The sequence below is a fragment of the Zingiber officinale genome, chromosome 4B, assembly GCF_018446385.1.
Source record: "Zingiber officinale cultivar Zhangliang chromosome 4B, Zo_v1.1, whole genome shotgun sequence".
Classification (NCBI taxonomy): domain Eukaryota; kingdom Viridiplantae; phylum Streptophyta; class Magnoliopsida; order Zingiberales; family Zingiberaceae; genus Zingiber; species Zingiber officinale.
The window spans coordinates 111532366-111554376 of record NC_055993.1 but is presented as its reverse complement, the minus strand read 5'-3'; the positions used below and the strand labels follow the sequence as shown (position 1 = coordinate 111554376).

Here is a 22011-nt window from a genome sequence, read left to right as displayed (position 1 = left end):
TTCTCTCAGTCCTTCCGCTCGGCTATTATTTACTGTTTCATTGAGCGTCGGAACCCCGATCCCTGTCGGGGTGCCTTTTACCATCAGATGTTTACTGGCAGACCGATCGGCTTGCCCTTTTCTCATGAGCCCGGTCGGCTCACCCTTCTTCGACGGACCACCTGGCCCTTTGACTTCCACGTGGCTTTGACCCCTCGTTAGGGGGTCCCGGGCTTTTACCACCGGATCAGAGAGTATTTTGATTTTGATTTGAAATGATCCGAGTTCTTTAGATCTATTAATCAGTTTTGTCTAAAATTGACTAATGGATTTACACCATTCAAAAATTAAAAATAATAATATTTTTCAAATCAAGGTGTTTGATGAATTCATTGATGATGTTAATTAGTGAGTATCATTGTCCTATTCTTATAATGAGTTTGTCATAGTTTTTATTGGGCCTTTGTAAGTTTAAAGATTCATCACTATAAATTTATATTATCGAATTTAAATATTAGAGCATAATATATTAAGGAGACTCTCAAAGTACATTGATTTTGATTTGAATTATTTTAATTTTTTAAGTTCTCAATTTAGGGTGAAATTGACAATGGATGGATATATATTATTCTAAAATTTAAAATTTTGATATTTTGCAAATAAGAGAGTCCTAGAAATCCATTAGTGGTGTTGTTTAATGAGTTTACAATAAATTTTATCAAATTTTTATAATTTTAAAAATTCATTACTCTACATTTATGTTACATTAATCAGACTTCTAATAATATATTAATTTTAATTTGAAAATAATTTAAATTTGTATAGGTTAACTGACAGCGCGAAAGAAAAAAAAAACAAAAAGGAGGTATTTCGGTCGGGTATTAGCAAAAAATTTGGTAAAAAACCCTGAAACCGCGAAACAAGGATTTGAAGAACGACTTAGAGATTGACTGAATGAGAAAGGATATCCAAAATCTGACTTTAGGGTGGCATTCCTCAAGGCGGCGCGGCGATCTCTCCCTTTTCGTGGTCCGAGGCAGGGCGAGGTATTGGCTCCGCGATGGCATTCCTCCAAGCGGTTGCGCGGCGATCTCTCCCTTTTCGTGGTCCGAGGCAGGGCGAGGTATCGGCTCCACGATGGCATTCCTGCAAGCGGTTGCGCGGCCGGGGGCATTTCCAGAAAACAACGAGATTTCGGGGGCAAATTGAAAATTTCCCAAATTACAATAACCGCCAGATGGCTTTCGGTTCCACCCCTCGTTACTTGTATGCATCCTTTCCCTCCTCGTCCTCCTTTTCAAATTGTACTTCCCTGAATCAACATCTCTGAATCCATTTTTCGGCAGCCCAAAATCGACATGAAGATTTGGATTTGGTTCGCGTCCTTCAACCTAGGGTTTCTTTTTTGTATCTCGCCGCTGCCGGTTCAAGGAGGTACCTACGCTCTCCTCTTTCCGCATGAACTTTATCCTTTCACTAGTAATTGATTTTGATCGATCATGGAGAATGGAGTTGCTTCAATGGAATTTAATCTTCTGATGTTAATTGCAGTTTTAATGAATGCTTGCCATCTTTCTGGCAGCATGCTCAATTGGCCATTTTTAAGCAAAAAGGAAACATCTGCAGGGCCCTAATCCAGAGCATAGAGAAAAACTAAGGAGAAATATGAGATGATAGAGGAAATCTTCAGTTGTTTTCTCGTTTGTAAACTTGTACCAACTTTGACTTCCGCATGTGAAAGTTCAAATCCAGTATTCATTTTAAATACATAATTTAGCCCTTGGAGTTCTCACTTGGGGTTGTCAACTTGTGGTTTTGAATTTTGGATGAATCCATAAAGGAGGTTGGGAAAGAAAGAATGTTATAGATGATGACAATAATGCTGCGATAAATTTAATCATTGGGAAGTTAATGAAAGAGGTAAGCTCACACATATTCTGGTCCTTATGTGCAACTCACACTCTTTGCCTTGATGCTTAACAGCTTAAGGAAATTGGTAGGAAAAAGAGGATTACAGATAGAATTGAACATGCAAGAGCTCTAAATGGATGATATACTTACATTATGATGAAACTTTCTTTCCTGATCCTACCATCTAAGATAACGTGATATGCATGGAATTAGAGTCATAAAGGCAATTATCTGTGGGACAAAGATCAAAGAATGGTTAAGATTTTAGTCCACGTAATACTTAGTTAACCTTGTTAGTTACTTTGAATAAATTATAGAATTCTACTAATATTGCCTATTAAATTAAATTGACAGCATATTGGTGGTCGATGTTTGAAACAACAAGTACTCCCCACTTGCAATCCATGGCAATCAAGATTTTTATCCTATCATGTAGCCCCTTTGGGTATGAGATGAATTTGAGTGCATTTGAGAGGGTAAGTGGGTAAGTGATAATGATGATCATTGTTTACCTCTTCTTTTTTTAAGATTCATGCTATTTAGTGCATGCTTCCAGTAATAAATGGCTTATTGGGTTACCTGTAAAATCATACAAAGACAATTAGTGCAATTATGCCCTAAATGGTCGTGTTTGGTTGTATAGTTTTGATGTGTTAAGCAAAGAGATTTAAGTTAGGTTTGCTTGTGTCACTTGTGAGTGCATGAACCTTGCACAAGCTTGGTTGGTTCAAGGGCTTGATGTCCTTTGAAGATTGGATAAGGATAGAATAAAACATTTGAGGGATCGTAGGACAAGGAGCATCGAGGTGGCAAAATTGATGATAGCCAAAAGGAGATGAATTATGTAGATGAAGTGTGAAGTATGACATGAGAAGCAAGTCGTAGGCTCAATGCATATGTGGGACGAGTAACCTAGCGAGATCTTGGTGGTGAAGTAAAGTTGCAGATGGTAACTTCTTAAGTAAGTTGTGAGAGTCGAGTGACATCTACTTTCAAGCTCAGGTAGATTCTTACCGACACTTGAGACTCGACCAAGAAACAATATGTTTCACGGTTGTAGTCGATGCTTCAATTGATTGATGTGTAGAATTAACTAAGGAGTCAAGTAAGGATAAATTAGCTTCGAACAAAATATTTCTATTTTGGCTTAGTCGATTGCGAACTCGACTGAGAAGACAAATTTTAAGATGATATTATCCAAATGAGTCAATTGTAGAGGCCATGATTCGACTAGGTTAGACTTGAGTCGATTGGATGGATAAACAATTGACTCGAGACAACAACCGGTAGATAACGATATGTGATTCAAATTTTAGTTGACTAGTGGCTTAAGCGTGTCAACTAACATTAATGTAGAATAACTATTAGAGTTTATCATTTGGAGGGCTATAAAAAGAGAGGCAAGGGAACTCGAAAAATAATAACAAAGTTATTATTTTTAAGCATTCAACAACTCTTTCAATTATTTTCTACCTCACGATATACGCACAATTATTTTCTACCGACAATATACCTCATAATTATTTTCAATTAAATGGAAAATTTTCCCTCTTCTATTATATTCCTCAAGTACAACAATTTATTAATTGTTATCAATTTATACCAACTCCGTCGATGGAGAATACTTCGTCATGGTCGGCCAAGCTAAGATAAAGGAGGCAAGTTGCGTTAGGTTGTCAACCAACGTTAAACATAGACAAATATTTTGTATGGATCCATTAATCTATCACGCTAATGCTAGATTGTTCCTCGAAGGAACACGTTGTGGTTTGACCACAATGTTTTGGTAAGGACCACTATATCTCCATGAGAACTTGGATGTAGCATTAAATATATAAGAGTTCTTATACCCTCGTTTGGAGGAGAATAAACATTATAGGAATATCGATTGTCATAGATTTAGAATACCAAACGTAGGAATACTCACAGTAAAGCAATGAAGTAATATAGATATGATGATTATAAGAAGAATTAATATTTTATGTTTACAGAAGATAAAATGGGTAGGGAGAAGGTAAAGATAATAGAGACTCGAGTTTTAAATTATGACATACAAAAAAGATTAAATGACAATTGAAATAGGTATTGTTGTAGATTATTTGTTAAAGAACGAAGTAGTAGGAGTAGTAGTTAAGAGGAGAGATAGGATTATAACTCTTAAGATTGTGGTGTCAAAAAAAACTATTAAAGTAATTACCATATATGCACCTCAAGTAGGATTAGATGAAAACATTAAACATAGGTTTTGGAAGGACTTAGATGAGGTAATACAAAAAATTTTAACAAATGAGATAATTTTAATAGGAGAATCTAAATGGGCATGTAGAGTCAGAAATGAGGAATATAATAAGGTGCATGAGGGTATATTTTTGAAATAAGGACTGAAGAATGAAAAACTATCTTGAATTTCGTGATAATATATGAACTTATAATAGTCAATACATTTTTCAAGAAGAGATAAGAACACTTAATTATTTTCAAAAGTGGAAACAATAAGTCGCAAATTGATTTTTTTATGGTTAGGAAAAATAATAGAAAAAATCATAAAGATTGCAAGGTCATCTCTAGAGAAGACCTAACTACCTAATATAGATTAGTAGTGTTAAATATACACCTCAAACATACTATTAGCAGAAGAGAAATGTGCATGACTCTTAAGATCAAGTGGTGGAAGTTGAAGGATGAGAAATAAAGTATCTATAAGGAGAGGGTAGAAGCATAAGTATTAGGAGAAATATAGGATGACTTGAATACAACATGAGATAAGATGACGTCAAATTTAAAAATTCTGTCTAAAAGTATACTCTATGAGTCAAGAGGACAAACACCACCAAATAAAGAATCTTGGTAGTGGAATGAGAAAATATAAGAGAAATTGAAGGGAAAAAACAACCTTGAAAAATGATGTAGTAACCAAGACGGAGGCGAAGAAAGCAATGAGTACAACCAAGAATAAAGCTCTCGAATGCTTGTATCGACAACTTGATATAAGAGAAGGAGAAAGGGACATCTACGGAATAGCTAAAGCGGGAGAGAGGAAAACAAAGGATCTTATCCAAATAAGATGCATTAAAGACAATGTCTGATCAGTGGAGGGTAACTCCTTTCGTTCCCTTGTATAAAAACAAAGTAGATGTACAAAGTTGTACGAGTTATAGGGACATTCAAATTAAAGTGATAGAAAAAAGATCGAGGAATGAGACTAATATGACCAAAAATCAATTTGGATTAATGCTACATCTTCTTAGATAATTGATTTACACATGATATTTATTAACCAAGAAAAAACTTATGACAGAGTGTCGAGGGAAATTATAAAAAAAAAGTGTTAACGTAGCGTATATTGAGATAATTAAAGATATGTACGATGATATAATGATAAGAGTAAAGACTCCAGGCTGATTAACTGAAGTGTTTCATGTAAAAATATGGTTACATTAAGAATTAACTCTAAGTCCATATTTTTTTGCACTAGTCATGAATGCACTTATTGGATAATCCAAATTAAGTTAACATGGTGTATGCTATTTGTAGATGACATTGTTTTGGTTGATGAGACTCATAAAAGAGTAAATTCTAAGTTCTAATCTTAGCAGGAAACTTTAGAAGTTAAAGATTTTAGGCTTATTAGAGTAAAAATAGAATATATGAAATTTAAGTTTAATAGTAGTAGATTAAAAGGAAATTCTACAAATAATAGTTAAGAAACTATGTTATATAGAGCTAAATGTTGAACTATGAAGTGAGAGTAGAAGATGAGTCACAAAAATAAGGATGTTAAGGCACGAGCAGAAGATAAGAGTCGCAGAAATGAGAATCTTTAGGTGAATGTGAGAATATACAAGGATGGACAAGATAGAAATGGGAATATTAGAGAGAAAGTCGGAATCACACCTATTGAGGGAAACTCTGAGAGACACATTTAAGATGATATGAACATATACTTAGGCGGCTAATAAATGTCCTAGTCAGGCGATATGAGACTGATAAATTCACATATTCATTGAGGAAGACCAAAGAAGACTTGGTTAGCAATGATAAAACATGATAAGATTCATTTAAATATAAAGGATGATTTAGTAAGGGATCGAGCCTAATGGCGTAGGAGGATCTATATAGCATACCTCACATAGTGGGATAAAGGCTTGGTGGTTGTTGTTTATTTATTTATTGTTGTACGCCTTATGGTGGATTTAGGAATGCTTTTCTTCCAAAGTACTTTTGGCCTTCATAAACACTTTGGTTGTGAAATGGGGTGTTTGGTAAACTTATATTCACAAAATTACCTTTCTAATGCAAATGTGAGATAAGAGGATGCATTCCTAATTTCAGGAGCTAGTACAAAAAGTCAGATAAATTACTAAATATTTAATTCTATTTTAAATTCTATGTTTAATAGTTAAAATTCAATCAATTAGTCCAATATACTTAAGGTGCCTTTAGTGGTACACTATAGCTTAAAAGTGCTTTTGTTTAATGCACTTTTCAAATTGTGAAACAATGTCAAAACCACCCTTCGCCCATTTTACCATGATCATTTGAACTCTTAGACTGCAAATTAAATAGCCAGTGAAGTAAGAAAAAAAAAGTAAATTGATGAAATATATGGTGATGAGGACTAACAGAATTAGTCTCCTATTCATATTCAAGCAAAGCAAAAGAAAATTTAGCACCACACCTACTAAATTGTTTGTGGTTTACTATACCTGCATGCCTTTTGCCCATTGCGCCTGGCTGTAGGATGGTATTGAAGTATCTTGTGTCATTTAGCATAAACAAAGGTGAAGGGACATTAAAAGGGCATGCACCTCGATTCTAGTACCATAGCTGATTGATAAATATCTATGTTTTGTTAAATTCTAGCCATGGAATCATAAGTTTGCACTGTTGGACTTTGAACTTGAACAGCTTAGAAGAAATGTGACATATTACTGGAGTTTCTCAAAATTATAACTGTGCTTTATAAAATGGATGGCAGGGCAAGGTGATAAGGTTGCATTACCTAGCATTACCTTTGGCTGGATGGGCGATAAGAATGAATTCCAAGCAGGTGATACAGCAATCATTAAGATTAAGTTTTTGGAAAATTCACTCGGAGACAAGAATTCAGTTTTTAGCAGAGACCTATTGAATTTTACATTATCAGTCAATGGCAAAAAAGGGAACAACTCATACGTATCTGGTGTAATACAATATCTAGACAAGGATCCTTTGTCCTGGAATATATCATTTACTACCATTCGAGCAGGACGATTTACTTTGGTTATAACTGATGACCATTTTGGCATTATGGATCCATCCCTCCACTTCACTGTTACTGCTGGTATACAACCCAAAAGCAAATTCTTTTTTGTTTCTTCCTGTAAATTTCTGTGATTATCATATTTTATCTTGTGATTCACTTCTTTCTATTGAACCACATTTTTTCAAAGGGCATATCTATCCTCCTGCTTGCATCATCTATTGGATGGATTTTATCAACGAATTTGTTGCTGGATCAAAAGTTCATCTGTTTCTACTTCTTAAAGATGCATTTGGGAACACTATCTCGTCAAGGAATAATGAACCAAATGGCAGTTATTTCAAGGTATTTTCATCATATGAAAATGGGTCTATTGCTGACCAGTCTGACATCAGTCATAGTGGTTGGAATGAACTGGGATTCTTTGGCTTGGAGTTTATTCCCAGGACCTCTGGAAGTCTTTTATTACATGTCTATGGAAATAATCAATCTTTAAGTGGTATTCCTCTTACATTTATCGTCAAACCAGGTCTGGTACTTCACTATTAAGTATAATGAAGTTATTGATCCTTTTAATTCTTCTTCTTAAGATGCAGACCGTGTACATACCTAAAAACTCGGGTTTTGATTTAGTAACCCATATCTTTCTGGAATATTTCTTACTGGCTTCTTATCTACATTGTAACTTTCAGAAAAGCTTTGTTATGTCACTGTTTACATCCATGTGCTATGTATGCTTCATGAGTAATTTACTAAGAATGCTCTTTTCCATTAGTCCCTACTAATTTCTCTTTTATCCTCCACTTTAATATCCCCTTATAGGCATGGTTTCAAAAAACATTTATACGCAGTCTGCTGTTGACTCACTACAAGCACATGGACATGTAGTGGCATATGCAGGTAGTTTGTGAAATATATATGTTGATAAAAATGACTACTATACACAATAGTACATTTAATGACACATCTAATTTATACTTAGAAAAAATATGTTTGTTGATATTAATCAACCATTTAAAATTGATCCAAATAAGGTTTTTGTAACTACACATGTAGACCACGCATATTCTGTATGTGGAGTCATATCACGTTAGGGTTAAAGGTTTAAGAGGCAAACAAAGGAAAATCTAGTAAAAGGTGATTTAAGGGATCTAAATATTACTATAGTAATATTCCATTGAGTTCAATGCAAGGAAGATCCATGCAGCTGATGCCAAATCATTGTTAAATGGCTTGAGGATGATGATGTAAAATTTAAAGACAAAAATCAATTTTTTTTTTTTTGAAAGAATCTGTTATTTTTCCAACATACATCTTCTTTTTTCCAAAAGATCCTTAACACCTCTATAAGGAAATGCTTCCATGCTTTCCAAGGTTGGCTTTGACTCATGTAAACCAGGTTTGGCTTTGACTGTAATATCCACATCAACGGTTAAGAATAAGCAAGAGCCACTAGTGATTTCTTCATTTATGTGCAACAAAATTTGTCTGGAAAAGAAATCTTTCTATAGTCTTGAAGAATACTGGCTTGATATTGTTAGTCTTGTTGATTGATGTGCCATATGCATTTGTTATTACACCTTTTCTCCTTGCATATTTTCTTTTTCCCTCTGATAAACTAAATGCTAGAATCAATTCTTTTGGAAAAACAATATCATATTGAATGACTTCTTCAGATCACAATGATACACATTGAATATATGCATTAGCCAATATCTTCATGTTTGAATATGTGGATCCTGGTGGATGCCAGCATATTAAAATTCTCAACTGTTCTCTTTTTTCCTATTTTGACAGGATCAATAGATATAAAAAATACTCTGGGAAAATGGAAATATAAAACAAATGCATTCCAGGTTTTCTCTAGGCTGGAAATGTTCATATATCAAAAAGATCAGTTTGAGAACCTCGTCCCAGGTTTCTATCCATTCGATGCTTGTGTTACTGAGAAGACTTCTAGTTTGTCTATTCCGGTAGCAGACTTATTATTTGAAGAGGTAGCAGGAGGAACCCTATTGCTCTCTTTTATTGTTTCTATACCTGGCCAATTCAGACTCATCATTTTTGATGCAAAGCTTAATGAAAGTATCTGGAACTTGACATATGATTTCTCTGTATTTATAGGTTTGTCTAATTGAAGCTCTAGTAATTTTATGCTTACTATTTTCCACTATTTTTTCACCTGAGGCCAGATTTAATCATCTTGAGGGGAAAAAAGTAAGTCAACACATGAAAAAGGTGCTGAATTATTTGGAATAGCAAAATTTAATAGCTTTTGCATGTGTAGTTTTTGAGAGTATGCCCTTGCAAACATATTGTCTTTCTTTCCTCTAGATATTATGTTCATTGAGATTCCTAGTTGATTCTGTTGATATGAAACTTCAGCTACTTTAAAATGATATTTTATCTCATATTACATATTATATTAACATTAAAATTGATTTACTATAAAACAACTTTTTTCTTCAAAAACTTGCTAATGATTTTTTTTTGGTTAATCCATTTATCCTCGGACACTTGAATAAGCTAGTAATCATTTTGTTTCATTGATTTTGCTTTCTCAAGTATTGGGAAGTCTATTTTATTCATAAGCTCACATGCTTTGCTAGTCTCAGAGTCAAATTATACCCTTACACGAAGAAATATCTATGTTTTATGTTCAGATTGTTACTCATTTTCTTCTAAAATGTACTATTGAGGGTATTGTAGATGGTCCATAGTTCTGCTCATTTAGAATATTTCATGACACTATTGTCATGGATTAAAATCTCGAGCTGTTTCTCGTTCCGCCTGCGGACCAACACCGACACATGGTATATATATATTAAAATTGTATTTTATTTATTTTTTATTTTTTTATTTTTAAATATTTAGATTACTTTTTTTATTTTTAGTTAATATATTTTATATTTTAAAAATACCGGAACTATATCGGTACGGTATGATACAGTATTGAAATTGTACCATTCTGGTCCGAGATTTTAAAGCATGATTATTGTCTTTTTACTCATATAGTATCATGTGCTGCAATTTAATGCATCATAGTTGCACTTTTCTTCCTTCTACTTGCAAGTTTTTTTTGTAAACTTGGAGGATCAATATTTTTTTTCATAATGATCATTTTTAAAAATTTAATAGTTTCTTGTCTGTCCGACAGGTTATTGTCATCATTCAAACAGTTTTGCTAATGGGTCCGGCTTAGTGAGTTCTATTGCTGGGAGAACATCATCTTTCACAGTTTATTTACAAGATCTGTATCATAACCCATCTCCAGTTGAGATAGGAAGGCTGCGGGTCGATATTTTAAGTGAAAACAGAACCTTGAATAGTGTACCAATTATTATCCCTTTGCAGAATCATGGTGAGAATTTGAATTACCTTCTGTGAAATTTGACTAATTACCATTAGTCATGTTTGCTGATAAATGCTTTATAACAGAGGATAATAATGATGCGTGGATGTCCAATGCAACTGCCAAATTCATTCATGGATTGCCCTCTAATGTAAGATGACTGCAAGGTTGCTTACTTAGGTAGCCTAGTTAGAATGTACATTCTTACATGGCTGAAAATTTTTTTCCATACAGATTATAACAAATTTGTCATTACAAGCTAGTCAATTCAATGTTACCTACACTCCACAGAAGTGTGGAGACTACAAAATTTGGATATTTTGTGGGAACATTCCTATAAATGATGGCAATCCTTATGTGATGAAAGTGTCACCAGGTATCTTTTCAATCCTCTTTAATTTTATAATTACAATGAGATAATAAATTATTCATCGTAGCTAAAGTAGCCATTGTTATCACAGCTCGTTAGATGCCAAGTAGTTTCTGTGTATGGTTTAAGGGCATCTCCAACGGTCGGAGTGCTTCTGATGTTTTTTGTGGCTCCCACCACTGCCACATCAATATTTTTATTTTTTTAAAAAAAATTAAGCTGGGAGCGTTCCCTATTTAGGGAGCTGCTCCCAACTTTTTTGTGACACGTCATTCACATGGGAGCTCAAGGAGCTCCCATTGTGGATGCTCTAACAATTGTTCCCTAGATCATCTGCTAGATAATATCCACCCATCCTATCACCCTGGTTTATAATGTGGTATTTATGGTCTTATCTAGTCTGTTTCACAGACTTTTTTCTCTTGGATTATGTGGGGCTTTTGCATTATGTGGTTATACATATCATTGTAAATTTAATTTAATTTAATATCATTTTGTTTTAAGTTTTTAACGGTATCCCATTAAGTGATTATTGTGTGACTCTACATTCCAGGGTTGGTTGATACATCACTATCAAGTGTGGCACAATTTCAACCCAATGTCAAAACACATATTAAGAATGAAGTTTTGGTGCGACTTGTAGATTCTTATCGAAATCCAATTTCATCAGAGCAGACAAAACTGCGTCTTCTACTACTTACGGAGAACAATTCAAGTTTTATGAGATGGGAGTTTCACGACAATCGAGATGGATCATACACTGGCTACTACATGGCAAAAGATCTTGGTGCTTACAATATGTGTATTCTGTTTGACAACAGGCATTTGTCTCCTTGTCCTTTTGAGGTGCATGCCTATGAGAGTAAGTCCATCAATCAGTTAACCTGTGTTATGACATCTTAAATCTTGATCACTTATGATTATGTTAACATTCTCTTCCATTTTAAATTGAATCTATCTTATTAGATGGTGTGTCATTGTCATGCCTCAAATGAGATCTTCTCAGTTGCACAATTCCACAAGCAAGTACTTGTATCAATACTGGACTATGCTGCAGGGACACTAGACAACACTCAAAATATATCCTCACAACAACATTGGGAAGAAGAGATGATTATCACAGAAGTAACCATAGGAGTAATAACACTATGAATCAGCCAAGAAACATACAAGTAGAAACTGTAATTAATTTATAACAAGTCATGTCTCGTACAAAAAAAATGTAGGATGGTAAACAAGTATCAAATCAAAGAAAAATCTGAAAATGTTACACAAACCTCTACCTCAATAATAGTGATGTTTTAACTTTCAAGCAACAATAACGGAAGATACCTGAAGACCAGATTGATGCCCCTACCACTCGCCTCAGGCTAATTTGAAGGCAAACAGAGGTATGAGACATTGAGATAAACTGCTAGGAGAGCCTTATAAAAAGTCAAAGTTAATAGTCAGACAAGGCCACAAGGATAGAGCAAGAAAGATGACTCCACAGTTCCAGGAATATCAATCTCTAAAAACATATTTAAAGAAAATGTCCTTTATATCTCAATGCTCATGCTATACAACTAAGAATCAGCATAAGGTGAGCGGAACATCAAATATTGGCCTAAAAGCACTTTCCAGCATAAAGCGGTCATAAGTTCATGTGAACCCTAGTTAGGTATCAACCTTAATTTGGAAAAAAGGTCATACGCTGCCCCCGCATGGTCGGGCCCACAGTTATTTATAGAGAGGTAAATCAGGAAACTGAACAGGCCACCACATGAGAGGGTATTTTCTCCCAGCAAAATCGGGAATCGACCCTTGTTTGATTTGGCAATTCTATCATGTGGTGATCAACTTGGCCAAGCCCTAGGGGCATCAACCTTGATGATCATCCTAGTTATGTATCACTTCCGGCTCTTACCATCACATGCCCACAATATCCTAGAAGTCACTTGATCCTTCGTAAAACATTAGTCCCCCAATTGTCACACACCTGCAACATCCATGAAGTTGTGTAATCTACAGTTAGGCGTTGACAACCCTAACATTACATGTCTCACCGTCAATGACCATAGGGTCTTTGTGACCACTGAGCTAAAAATCCTTTAGATGAATCCAAGATACATTTAACCATTCATCACACCCTAGATCATCTCATGCACCTTGTATATTTGTTATTCTATAAGTTCTCGATGGTAGGGTAACCATTTGGCATATGACATAATAGAATGATTAATATGTAACAAAAAGAATCTCCAAACATGCTTCATTAAATAAGGATAACAACTTTATGTATGCATCATTAAATAAGACTATTAACTCTAAGCATATTATCAATACATCCAAGGCACTCAAAGCATATATTACCATAGACAATAAGGTATGAATGCCATGATTACATAAAGGATTCAAGATATACATGAAGCAAAAGAAGAAGAGGAACCAAAAAGGCAAATAGGGCATCCATGGAGTTAGGTTTTGATTAGAGCCTCTTCCAAGCATTATCCAAGGTTTAGGGTTTTAGGGTTTTAATTCATGATATTAGTTTCAAAAGAGGTTAACCACACTTCACTTGCATTGTCTACAATCTCTCTATGCCCATGGAGTTAGGTTTTGATTAGAGCCTCTTCCAAGCATTATCCAAGGTTTAGGGTTTTAGGGTTTTAATTCATGATATTAGTTTCAAAAGAGGTTAACCACACTTCACTTGCATTGTCTACAATCTCTCTCCTCAAGTGTCAATGCAAATATATTTTGTGGAGGCCGTATAAAGTGTCTTCTTGGGTGACATTGAGTGTCAAATTAGAAGATAAGCTGGCTTAGATTTTAACTTCCTTCTTTGACTTCATATGGAATGTTTATGTATATCATTTATGTCAATCCTTTGTTATGTTTTGCAAGGATGATTTTTATGTAGGGATTGTTAGCATCTTTTCTCTTAGTTGTTTGCTAGTATAGCTTAGCTTGGTCTTATTTTGATCTTTTAACATCTAATAGGAGTCTATTGCCATTTTACTTTTTTATAAAAGAATAGTTGATAGTTGATATTATCTTGTTAAGAAAAATTTAGAGCCTTTTGTAGTTTTTGTAGCATTGTGGAGTTAGGACATACTGAAAATTCAGGTTGGTCATATGTGTCTTACATTAGAATCCGTCATCAGGAAAAGGAAAGGTCAAATAATTTTCCCCCGAAATGGAACAAGGTTCATACTAGTGGTTACATCTGCAAATACTACACAAAATTTGCTTGTTTCTGGAAACATTCTACCTTTTATTTTGTTTATTCTCTTGAGGAGAGAAATAATATCTTTACCAGTTATATTTGTAACTTGAAGGCAAGCATATCGTGTTTGAGTTCAAGCCTGTGTTTTCTATTGCCCTAATATGAATCATGAAGAAAACATTATTTTTTGTTCATTGGATAGTTTGATGTCATGTTTGTTGATGCCGATTCTGCTATTAATCATATATAAAAAGAATGCTAGAGAAGGTAAGTATTTATTTAGAATGATATCCTTCTAATGGCTTATTGTTTTTTTTTTGTTTTCCAGGAGAGTATTTTTCTGAGGCTAACAATGACAGTATCTTTGTTTGGGAGGATGAATCACTTGCTTTTGATGTCCTTTCAAATGATTATGTTGTAGTCAGAAATTCTACTACAATTGAATTCTCAATTGTAAGATTTCACATCACTAATTGTTCATTCATTTCTAAATCTCCAATGTATTCTTGCTCATATATTAACTTTCTTGTTTTCTAATTACGAATCAAAACCATGGATTTAGATTTTGAACCGTGTCAGTTGGCATGGGTGGAATTTATAGTTTCGCCCGCCAACTTATACCAAAATCATATTTCAGTATTGGGCTTGGAGTTGCGAGGCAAGAGCAGCCTCATAGAGGCCTCTACATGGTCTCAAGGTTGCCATGACCTTGGGAGCTTTGCGGGGTGCAAGGCCGCTTTGTCCTCATAGAGGCCTTTGTAGGGGCGTGAGGTTGTTGCGACTTCACGGAGGCCTTTAGGAAGGTAGGAGACTGTCTTAAAACTATATCGGCACAACATAATACAAAAACTATATCATTCCAGTCATAAACCGAAACGTCGGCATGATTCGAAATTTTAAACCTTGATCAAAACCATTATTTGTTATGCAACTACTAATTTGTAAAAGTTTAGCTAATAGGAACGGGTTTAATCTATGCATTTATATTCTTGAACACCCATACACACCTATACTAAATTATCAACACTAGATGAATTCAAACGTAGAACCTGTTGGGACCTTGATGTCCGCTAGAGGGGGGGAGGAGGGTTGAATAACTTCCTACAATTGTTAGTCACAGCGGAAACAAAAATACTAACAAACAAAAGGAAAGCTAATTCTAGAAAATAATAAACAAGAAAGCAAACCAATACACATTCGTTTAACGTGGTTTAGAGATTAGGGCTCTTACTCTAAGGCGTATCCGTAAGGTGGACGAAACCTCAATCCGTCGGTGGATCAATCCCCGGCAAACTCCGGCTAGCTCACATAGCTCCTCGTGGGTGGAGAAACCTCACCACAACTCGCACAAGACACTTGAGCACTTGGAGACTCTAATTAGGGTTAACCACCACTAATTTCGTCAACCATGCACAAGAACCCCGAGCTCTATTAAATAAAGCTTAGGAGGAAAACACCAAGTTATTTTCGCGCCACCAGTTGACTGGTTTCTTAACCAGTCGACTGGTCCCCAGTGGAATTTGATCGTTATAGGCCAACGACTCAATACCAGTCGACTGTTACAGTATATCAGTCGACTGCTACAGTGTATCAGTTGACTGCTATAGTGTACCTGTCGTAACGGTTGATTGCTATAGTACCAAACGACTGTTTTTGCAACCATCGGGCATAGAAACATTTTGTGCCCTACCCCAATCAATTGGTCAAACCCTAATCCTAGGATTTGACCCCCGAGTACATTCACTCAGCACTTGTCCTCGCCCGACCAATCTAGACCTAGCCTTCTAGCCTCCTCCATCAACCTCGCGTTCCTCCGATGCCTCCCTATCCTTCACGCCTTGCCTTCTAGAACTTCCTTCGGCCTTGTCCTTGTCCTTGTTGTCGAGTCTTCCTTTGCCAAGAGGCTCCTTACCTCCGAGACTTTAATCATTGCCAAGTCACACTTGGACTTACGTTGCCAAGACTACATACTTGGACTTACATCGCCAAGACTTCTCTTGGACTTTTCTCTTTTGCCAAGATCACACTTGGACTTTTCTTTTTGTACCTGTATCCTGCATACTCACAATGCATATCAAATACAATAATAAACATAATTTAAACCTTTGCCCAAACATCAAAACCTAGGGCACCTAGATTGCTCCAATAATCTCTCCTTGTTTGATGTTTGGCAATCCGTTTAAGTTAGGAAAACATAAATACAATAACAATGCAAATAAACATACATATCTACTCATGCATAAGTCATGGAACCTAACCTTGGCTCCCCCTTCACCTAAACTCCCTCTTGAGATAGGATTTCCCACAAAGTTAAACTTCTCCCCCTTTGCCAACAAGTGAGCAATTGCTCCCCCTTCACCTAAGCTCCCCCTTGAGTTAGGTTTTCTTGCAAGGGTGTGTAGGTTTCCTACTTAAACCCAACACTTCTCCCCCTTTGCCATGCATCAAAAAGAGTTCCAACAATATCCCAATTATTGGACTCTTTAACCTCTAATGACTATAAACATCATGTATTGATCCCCCATAAGATTACATACATGTTTACCATCCTTTTGGTCATTTCCTATTGCTAAAACATATTTTCAGACTGTATACTACATCCCAATCGATTACCCTCTTCAAAATGAGCTTACAGAGACATTCTGTACTTGTGAACAGTGTTACCAGTCGACTGGTACACTATTTCAGCCAAAAATAATATTTCTGACCCAATTTTAGAAATGCACCAGAAATTCCACAGACCTCCAAAAATTTCCAAATTTTGTGGAGAGGTTTGTTTTACCAATGTCTACTTGGGAAAAATATATACAAAAATATATTGATCACAAATCCCAAGATTGACACAAAATCCAAAACTATCTAAATTGTTCAATTGAATATTGATCTAAAGTCCTAGTTTTGGCTTCCTCTTGATGTATCTGCCCATACTAAATCACAATGCATCCCTTGCATTAGCTTATATGACATCTATACATCTAAAATCAATTTTCATGCAATATGAATTAAATTTCATATTTCTTTGCATGAAACTCAACCCAATTGTGTCAATTCCCCGAGGTTTGAGACTCAAGTCCGTCTCCAAACCACTTTGACACATTTGATGACCCATCTTGAGTCCCAAGCATAGTCCACTTGAGATTCATTTACCATAGGTCCCAAAGACTCTTTGAACTTCCTCTAAAGCTCTTAACCTTAGCCACCTCCCTAAGTGACTCATTTACTATGGCTAGGCAATTTCGGTGCACCTCGGATGACACTTGGCCTACAAACCTCATCTTTTTAACCTTAGATACCTTGTCTTTGGTTAATTTCTTCTTGTCCTTAACCTTAGACACCTCATCCTTCCCATAATTATATGCCACCTTAGCATATTCCTTCTTATTAGTCTTGAATGACTCTCCCTTGCCATAATTATGTCACCCTAGCATATTCCTTCTTATTGGTCTTGGATGACTCTCCCTTGCCATTATCATTTGCTACTCTAGAATATGATTTCTCCTTGGCCTTGGAGGAACCCAATTTGACATTTTTGGATCTTTGACCACCCAAACACATGTCAAGTCCTTTAGGTCCAATAATGAACCTATCTAGGACTTTCTCTAACCTATCAAGCTTTTTCCTTAAAGCTTGATTTTCCAATTCTAGGTTTTTAACCCTAGAATCACATGTCTATCATGGGCATTCCTAGACCTACCCTTCCTAGGCATGTGTCTCCCTCTCTTGGGATTAATGCCTAGGTTTTCATCCACTTTCCTTCCCTTAGGCAAAATTGTTTGGGTCTTATTAGATCTAACCTTAGTACATGATTTCCTAGGGTTATTTACCGTGTTAACCCTATTCCTATCATTATACCTAAATTCATAATTATGCATGGGTATATAATTTTCATTTTTCCTAACAAGCATGTAGAAATTTGAACTTAGATTAAACTTCAAAATAGGGATTACCTTCCCTTTTACCTTTGAAGCTCCTACTTGACTTGAGCTCCTCTTCTTTTCCCATTTCTTCAAGTGCGCCAATTTCTTGAGCTCTTCTCTCTTTGGGCACTTCGTGTGGTAATGTCCCCACTCACCACGTGTGAAACACCTAATGTACTTCTCCTTGACTCCATCCCTACAACCCACGTTAGTTCTTAAAGTAACTTTACCGGTTTAGGGATTACCTCCTTTATCTTTTTGAGCGAAGGACACCTACTCTTGTAGTGCCCCTATCTTACCACACTCAAAGTATTTAATGTGGTCCTTTGTGCTCTTCTTGGTAGTTGAGGTGGAGGGTTGAGCTTCCAAGATCTCTTCTTCCTTGGATTGCTCTTCTTCCTCTTCACTTGAAGATGTGGACGGTTCCACTTCTTCCTCCCTTGAAGATGTGGATGATATCTACTCATCTTCCTTCTCCTCGGATGTTGAGCACATGTCAACATTTGATTGGTCCTTCTCTTGGACCAATGAACCCTTCTCCTTGGGTTCCTCCATTCCTTGGAATTGTGTAGTATCTTCATGGAGTGCAATCATCTTGCTCTAAAGCTCATGAGCACTCTTGTACTCACCGACATTCAATATCACATTAGGAGGTAATAAATTAATTAAAATTCAAGTTACCTCCTTGTCTGCTTCCGATTGCTCCCTTTGCTCCTCGATCCAATACTGAGGCCGGAGGCGTTTTCCCTTTTTGTCGATTGGAGTCTTGAATGACTCCTCCGATGCCATCCAATGGTTCCAATCCATTTAGAACCATGTCTCCAAGCGCGACTTCCAATAGTTGAAGTCTTCACGTTCATATGGAGGTGGGATCTGGATGTCCCATCCGAGAGGTCCCTCCGACTCTATCTTCTTCTCTAGCGGTTGCTCCTTTGGCGATTAGTCTAACAAAAAGCGACCAAGCTCTGATACCAATTGTTGGGACCTTGACACCCAATAGAGGAGGTGAATAGCTTCCTACAATTGTTAGTCGCAGCGGAAACAAAAATACTAACAAACAAAAGGAAAGCTAACTCTAGAAAATAATAAACAAGAAAGCAAACCAATACACGTTCTTTTATTGTGGTTCGGAGATTAAGGCTCCTACTCCACTGGGTGTCCATAAGGTGGACGAAACCTCAATCCGTCGGTGGATCAATCCCTGGCAAACTCTGGCTAGCTCACTCAGCTCCTTGTGGGTGGAGAAACCTCACCACAACTCGCACAAGACCACACTAGATCACTTGAGCACTTGGAAACTAATTAGGGTTAACCACCACTAATTTTGTCAACCATGCACAAGCACCCCGAGCTCTATCAAATAGAGCTCGGGAGGAAAACACGAAGGTATTTTTCCACCACCAGTTGACTAGTAAAGACACCAATCGACTGGTCCTAAGTGGAATTTGACCGTTACAGGCTAATGACTCAATACCAGTCGACTGCTACAATATATCAGTCGACTGGTACAGTGTACCAGTCGACTGCTACAATAATAGTCAACTGATTGCTACCATAACAGTTGACTGCTACATAGCCAAACGATTGTTTTCGTAACCATCGGGCACAGAAACATTTTGTGCTTTGCCCCACTCAACTGGTCAAACCCTAACCCTAGGATTTGACCCCCAAGTACATTCACTCAGCACTCGTCCTCGCCAGACCAACCTAGACCTATCCTTCTAGCCTTCTCCTTCAGTCTCGCGTTCCTCGGATGCCTCCCCATTCTTCACGCCTTGCCTTCTGAAGCTTCCTTCGGCTTTGTCCTTGTTGTCGGGTCTTCCTTTGCCAAGAGACTCCTCACCTCCCGAACTTCAATCATTGCCAAGTCACACTTGGACTTACGTTGCCAATACTACATACTTGGACTTACACTGCCAAGACTCTTCTTGGACTTTTCTCCTTTGCCAAGATCACACTTAAACTTTCCTTGTTGTACCTATCCTGCATACTCACAATGTATATTAAATACAATAATAAATCTAACTTAAACCTTTGCCCAAACATCAAAACCTAGGGCACCTAGATTGCTCTAACAAAACCTACTGCCCTCATGCCAGTTAAATTTGAGTTACCACTTATTCCAAAATTGTAAGCCCTTAGGACTGGACCCCACTCGTACATTTATATTCTTAACTAATGCAGGATGTTGTCATTCTAGCGTTTGAGCTGACTACTCGATTCTCTATGTTAAAGAGTTAATGAGAGGATCAACCCCAAATAACAAGACAAATATAATTCTTTTTTCAACTTTATATTGAAATTCAATGATAAACTCATGTGCCAAAGACTGTCTCCAATCTCCACCTCTGTACTAGTTATGCACTACATTTATATTTGTTATAGGCCAGATACCCAGAACAATAATAAGAAAGAAGTTTTGAACCAATGTTTGACAATAAGTTGATGTGGAAGAACATTTATCAAAGAATACCATTTTTGGCATCATCATGATGTTTTTCGTTGGTACTATGAACCTGATCCAATTGATTACTATTGATTGTTTTCTTTTTTTCTTGAATTACAACTTCTTTTCACTGCTTCACAACTTAAAAGTGGGGTTTAGAGAGAAAGAGGTATTAGCAAATGAGGATTCCAGCTATTTGAGATAGCCTTTGGAAGATGGATCTTTAGAAGTATGATGCCTTGTATGGTTGCACCAGCCAACTTTTGTTGCATTGACGTAGGATAGTAGAGTTTGCATTCAATGCTTTTTTATGTTCGTCTAGTTATTTGTCAGATATGATTGTCAGTTGGATGTTAATGGTATGTACTATGAAGAGGTGAAGGCAGTTGAATCAAATCCCATGCCAGATATTGATGCATGCTACAATGGTTTTCTTCATAATTGTATGGCCAAGCCCGATATCACCTATATCATATGTGACATTTTTATTTCTTTAAATCCAATTACTTAGAGAAGATTACCTCCATTCTTTCGACTTCCACTTTGCTAGCTGCATAATTGCAAATATAGCATTTTATATATATGATTCATTCATGTGACATTAATATTGAAATCATATTTTCGATATTGCCCTTGAAAGCCAATTCATGGATCACTGGTGCAATATGGGCAACTGTTTCGGTACACTCCTTACCAGGGATTCTTTGGTGAAGATTTTTTTTCTTATACATTCTGTGATATCAACAAGAATATTGCTACTGCCATGGTCTTCATATTTGTCCTCTGCAAGCCACCTCAGTTTATTTCTTTACCTGAGAAATTGCATGTAATTGAAGACATAATAAGCCCTCAATTTGGGTCAGTCTCCTTTCTGAAATTATATAATTGAAGAATTAAGTGTCCATTATCTGAAATAAGATTGGCTTCAAACTCTCTCAATCCTTTTTTAATTTGAGAATGCACACAAACTATGATGCTTGACAGTGGTTTTCCTGGATTCGAAATGATATACTCGGATGATAAGCAAAATATCTCTCTTGCAATAAGAGCAAAATCAGGGAATATCTTTTTTTCTCCGATCCAAATGCAGATTCACCAAAAGCAAGGGAACTTTTTTTCAGTAAGCAGGGGAGATGTAGCACGGAAGGAGTTAGTAATTTCTGGCTATGTAGAACCGATTAATTCTGCCTTGAAGTATCTTCAATATCTTGGGTAATATGCTGATCCTTGGAACTTAATTTTTGTCATTATGATACAATTGCCATGCATTCATACTGCATAATAGATGCTATTATTTCCTGATTCCATGTGGACAATTGCTCTTTTGTCCATTAGAAACCTTGATGTCCAAATACAACTTTAAGTTCCTTTTATGTGTTGTAGAACTTATTACCTATTGTACAACTTAACACTAGATTTTATCACATGTGGATATGGGTCTCCGTTGTATTTAGACAGGAATTTTAGCTGAATAATGAGTATACTTGTAGCATGGCATTGTTAAATATTAACTTGCTTCCATTTTTATTAGAACGTATTTTGACCTATACATGGAATAGAAGCAATATAATCGTGTTCCTATGTTG

General features: G+C 36.2%; 1 pseudogene; it reads left to right on the top strand.

The window, feature by feature from the left end:
- The first annotated feature begins 1039 nt into the window (after window positions 1-1039).
- LOC121978537 overlaps window positions 1040-22011 on the top strand; it is a 34037-nt pseudogene continuing 13065 nt past the window's right edge.